This window comes from Elaeis guineensis, chromosome 12 (genome assembly GCF_000442705.2).
Source record: "Elaeis guineensis isolate ETL-2024a chromosome 12, EG11, whole genome shotgun sequence".
Taxonomy (NCBI): domain Eukaryota; kingdom Viridiplantae; phylum Streptophyta; class Magnoliopsida; order Arecales; family Arecaceae; genus Elaeis; species Elaeis guineensis.
In genome coordinates, this window is record NC_026004.2 from 444,020 (window position 1) to 449,908 (window position 5,889).

Below are 5,889 nucleotides of genomic sequence, written 5' to 3' on the forward strand. Positions count from 1 at the left end.
GCTAAAATTTTCGTTCGAGCACTCCATTCTTGTTGAGGCAGAGAACTGACTTGAGCGTCGGAGGGTCTTGTCGGAGCAACCCCACCTCCGATTTAGACTTCTTTTGCAGGTCCCGACGGCGACCGCGACCCCCACAACTCCAGCTTCTCCGACGCATGCGGATTTTTGCACCAACAGGATTGGCGCTAGAGGAAGGGGCCTGTGTCTTCGCAGTACCCTTATTCTTAAAGGAGTGCTCAACGGGACCACCCCCGGACATCTTTTCCGACGTCCTCTCCTCCTTCCTCCACTTGGTCTTTGCCCGATGCCTCCCCTCAAGGCGTCCATGCGACGATCCACGGCCTCCACGGTCAGATCTCAGGCTCCGGCCTCACCTCCAGTTTTTCAGCCTCCTCCTCCTCCTCCGATAACGGCGGTCGGCGCGGAGCAATTTGATCTGCTGGTGCAGCAGGTCAGAGGCCTCACTGAAGCTGTGCAAGCCATGCAGCAGCAGCAGCCGCCGCAGGCATCAGTGCGCCTGGAAACAGTGTCACTGGAACACCAGAATCCGGCGATGAGGCAGGCCACTTGGGCCAGCCGCCCCGTCTTTCCTGAGGAGATGAACCCGAGGGTGGAGAGCCCTCAGTCGGATCACGACTCCACCCCTGGAAGATCTCTACCCCCATTCTGTCAGAGGACCCTCGAGACCCGTAGTCGAGAGGATTTCCTGGACCGGAGGCTCCAGGAGATGAACCGGCGGATCGAAGAACTCCGCCGCGCTCGCCCCGCTTATGGTGAGGATATTTGCACTGACCCCCCTTTTCTCAAGTGATCATGCAGGAACCGATCCCGTGAAACTTCAAACTCCCCCAGTTTGAAAGCTACCACGGGACTTCGGACCCGGTTGATCATCTGGAGGCCTTCCAGACGATGATGCTGCTTCATGGCGCACTCGATGCCATTCTATGCCGAGCCTTCCCATCCACCTTGAAGGGAGCGGCGAGAAACTGGTACTCGACGCTGAAGCCAGGTACCATCTTTTCCTTCGATCAGATGAGCCACCAATTTGTGGCCCATTTTGTCAGCAGCCGGTGCCCCTGGAAGGGTTCGGAGTCCCTCATCAATATCAAGCAGAGGAAGGAGGAGTCCATTCGGGCCTACATCAACCGTTTCAATGTCGCAGTGCTGGAGGTCCAGAATTTGGACCAATCGGTAGCAATGGCCGCTCTGAAGAGCGGCCTTCAGAAGAATGACCTTTTGTTCTCCCTGGAGAAGAAGTACCCCAGAGATTTTGCTGATCTGTTGGCTCGGGCTGAAGGGTACGCCCAAGCAGAAGAAGCCTTCAAAATGAAGGATGAGGAGACTGCGAGAGAGCGGCAGGCGGGAGACTCGAGTAAGCCCGCAGTCGAAAAATGATCGAGAGAAGCTCGACCACGTTCTCGAACTCCTCCCGGGCACAAACGTGTCCATACTCCTCTCCGGGTACGTAGGCAAAAAAGTCCGGTCCGAGGAGTTCGATGGGGTTCTCCACCGAAAAGATTCCGCAACTACGCCCCCCTCAATGCCTCGAAGACCCAGGTACTGATGGAGGTCAGGGAGCAGCTCCCTAGGCCAGAGAGGATGCGCACACACCCCGGGAAGCGCAACTCCAATAAGTTCTGTCTCTACCATCGCGACCACGGCCATGACACAGAGGAATGCATCCAACTCCGAGACGAGATCGAGGAGCTCATCCGGCGAGGTCGACTCGATAGGTTCATTCGACGCCGGCCTGAGGATAGAGAAGATCGGCCAAGGGCCCTGCCGCAACCTGAACCGCCAAGGAGGGAGGAACAGCCCAGAGATCGGCCTCCAATCGAGACCATCGATCCATCACCGGAGGGCCTCAAGGAGGAGCAGACCTTCCACGACCATGGGACTCGAGAAACCTGTAAATGTACTACTCACGACTTTGCTTTGAATCAAAACTCCTTTCGACTTTGCATGTCTTTCCCTTTTGGCAGGGACTTGTTACGATTGGGGATAACCCCTTCAAACAATTAAAACAAGATCATGTTAGGAACAGAAGGAGAACCTCGTCCTAACATGAGCAAAATGAAAGTCCGATTATTTTAAGATCGGATCGGAGGAGAGGCCAATATAACGGCCCTTGAGTGCCCCCATGGTCATGTTAGGAACAGGAGGAGAACCTCGTCCTAACATGAGCAAAATGGAAGTCCGATTATTTTAAGATCGGATCGGGAGAGAGGCCCATATAACGGCCCTTAAGCGCCCCCATGGCCGTGTTAGGGGCAGGAGGAGAACCTCGCCCTAACATGAGCAAAGTCAAAGGCCCGGTCCCTTTAGACCGGATGGAGAGAGAGGCCCTACAACGCCCTAGCGTGCCCCCGCAGCTATGTTAGGGACAGGAGGAGAACCTCGCCCTAACATGAGCAAAGTCAAAGGCCCGGTTCTTTTAGATCGGATGGGGGGAGAGGCCCTACAACGCCCTGATGTGCCCCCACAGCCATGTTAGGGACAGGAGGAGAACCTCGCCCTAACATGAGCAAAGTCAAAGGCCCGGTTCTTTTAGACCGGATGGGGGGAGAGGCCCTACAACGTCCTTACGCGCCCCCACAGCCATGTTAGGGACAGGAGGAGAACCTCGCCCTAACATGAGCAAAGTCAAAGGCCCGATTCTTTTAGACCGAATGGGGGGAGAGGCCCTACAATGCCCTTATGCGCCTCCACAGCCATGTTAGGAACAGGAGAAAATCTCGTCCTGATATGAGCAAAGTCAAAGACTCGATTCTTTTAGATCGGATGGGAGGAGAGGCCCTCACGACGACCTTTATGTGCCCCCACAGCCCCGTCAGGAACAGAAGAAGAACCTCGTCCTAATCTGAGCTGAGATCGGCTACGTCAAGGACAGAAGGAGGACCTCGTCCTGACAAAGACAAAAACCTGATCACCCAACATGATCGGATAAAGGGAAAAGCCCCCTCAATGGCACCTCCACACCTCTACGCGATCCCGCGAAAAGCAAGGGGAGGACCCTCACTCAGAAAGAGGAGGAAAATTAAGAAGGAAAGCGACGAATTACACCGGCAACGAACGAAAAATAAACCACACCAAAGACCTAGGGAACCTCATCTCAACAAAGACGGGAAGTTCCTACCAAACATCCCCGGCCTCTAAGAAGGCTCTCGACACAGATCAAGAAAATAACGACCTCTTCGAGGTAATGCGGAGTTCGAACTACCGAGCTCGAGCCTACGGCCATGGACGACAAGAAAAGCAAATCAGCGTGGCGACGATTGGGCACCTCCAAACGACATCGACGTCGGACAAGTCTTAAAGACAAAAGAAGTTCGGCGGACGATAATTTAATACAACACGTGGATGAGGTAACACAAAATCTCCTTTTCATTTCATTCACAAAATATACACTACAAAGCTCAGCAGGCTAAAGAAAGAAAAGCAAAACGACAAGAACAAGACGAAACAACAGAAGAAAAATATATACATTGGAAGACGGAAAGACAAAAAGAGCCCTAAGGGGGCCCGACTTCCTCCGACCTCGGACTTTCGACTTCGACCCTCGCTAGGGAATCCCTTAAACGTCCGACTTCTGCTTCCAATTCTCTCTCTCTCTCATTAATATCTCCATGTATCTTCGATGATATCGCTGGCTTTCGCTCTCCGCCTCTCGATGCCTTTTTCTCAGGACCTCGGATTCTGCCTCCGCGTCCTTGACGGTCTGCTGCTCGCATGCCAGCTGGATCTTCAATTGCTGCAGCTCGGCCATCCTCCCCCTAAGGGTGATAGAAAGCTCTTCTGCAGTTCTTCTCAGGGATTGGAGTTTGCTGGAATCCCGAGAGGAAGCGAGCTGAGTCCTGCCAGCCAGCTGCCCTTGAAGGCGGGCAACCTCATCGGTCGCCATCCGGAGCCTCCCCTTGTATTCGTCCACCTGCTTGCGCCACGCCTCGAGCACCGTTCTGCTGCAGGTTCCAAAAGAGCCTCTTCGGATCATCTCGATTTGAAAAGACTCCGGCGCATGCGCATTAAATCCCAAAATATCTGAGGACGATCGCGCGCGAACATCGAGGGAGCAACTTCGGCTGTGACAATCTTTCTGTACTTTCTTCATTCGAAATTCAAACTCGGAAGTAGAAAGACTGGTGTTGGGTATAAAATACCCTCAGTCGAAGTTCTTAGCAGGATTGACCCTCCCAAGACTCCTCCGGCTTTCGACCGCAGACGGTATCTCCCCGGACTTCTCCAACAGTCGGATTCCCATGGTGCTGACAGAATTTTCCTGATGGACGAACTCCCACTACACCACCCGAGCTCCTTCAACATGAGTTCCCCCAGTTATCTATTAAACCGCCCTAAGCGCTCACCAAGCTCCGTCGCCAGCCGACTTTCTACGATTATCAGCTGCTCTCCGAATCCCTTCTAGACTTCTTCCAGCCAGGGTCAACTCCAATCCGAACTACCCCGGACTCCGCCAATGGCTGAACTTCTCCAACGGTAGATTCCTACAACTACCAGATTTCAGCCCGAACTCCTACGGGAGCCGGATCTCGTCCCCGACCTCGACTACAGAAAGGCTTCGCCCGGACTCCTACGGGAGCCGGGCTCCGCCCTCGACCCCGATTGCTGGTAAACTTCGTCCGGACTCCTAAGGGAGCCGGACTTCATCCCTGACTTTGATTGCAGGTAGACTCAGTCCGGACTCCTACGGGAGCCGGATCTCATCTCCGACCTCGACTGCGGAAAGGCTTCGCCTGGACTCTTACGGAAACCGGGCTCCGTCCTCGACCCCGATTGCTGGTAAACTTCATCCGGACTCCTAAAGGAGCCGGACTTCATCCCTGACTTTGATTGCAGGTTGACTCAGCCCGAACTCCTACGGGAGCCGGATCTCATCCCCGACCTCAACTGCAGAAAGGCTTCGCCCGGACTCCTACGGTAGTCGGGCTCCGCCCTCGACTCTGATTGCTGGTAAACTTCGTCCGGACTCCTACGGGAGCCGGACTTCATCCCTGACTTTGATTGCAGGTAGACTCAGCCCGGACTCCTACGGGAGTCGGATCTCGTCCCCGACCTCGACTGTGGAAAGGCTTCGCCCGGACTCCTACGAGAACCGGGCTCCGTCCTCGACCTCGATTGCTGGTAAATTTCGTCCGGACTTCTAAGGGAGCCAGACTTCATCCCTGACTTTGATTGCAGGTTGACTCAGCCCGAACTCCTACGGGAGCCGGATCTCATCCCCGACCTCAACTGCGGAAAGGCTTCGCCCGGACTCCTACGGGAGCCGGGCTCCGCCCTCAACTCTGATTGCTGGTAAACTTCGTCCGGACTCCTAAGGGAGCCGAACTTCATCCCTGACTTTGATTGCAGGTAGACTCAGCCCGGACTCCTACGGAAGCCGAATTTCGTCCCCGACCTCGACTGCAGAAAGGCTTCGCCCGGACTCCTATGGGAATCGGGCTCCGTCCTCGACCTCGATTGCTGGTAAACTTCGTCCGGACTCCTAAGGGAGCCAGACTTCATCCCTGACTTTGATTGCAGGTTGACTCAGTCCGAACTCCTACGGGAGCCAGATCTCGTCCCTGACCTCGACTGCGGAAAGACTTCGCCCGGACTCCTACAGGAGCCGGGCTCTGCCCTCGACCCCGATTGCTGGTAAACTTCGTCCGGACTCCTAAGGGAGCCGGACTTCATCCCTGACTTTGATTGCAGGTAGACTCAGCCCGAACTCCTACGGGAGCTGGATCTCGTCCCCGACCTCGACTGCGGAAAGGCTTCGTCCGGACTCCTACGGGAGCCGGACTCCGCCCTCGACCCCGATTGCTGGTAAACTTCGTCCGGACTTCATCCCTGACTTTGATTGCAGGTAGACTCGGCCCGGACTCCTATGGGAGC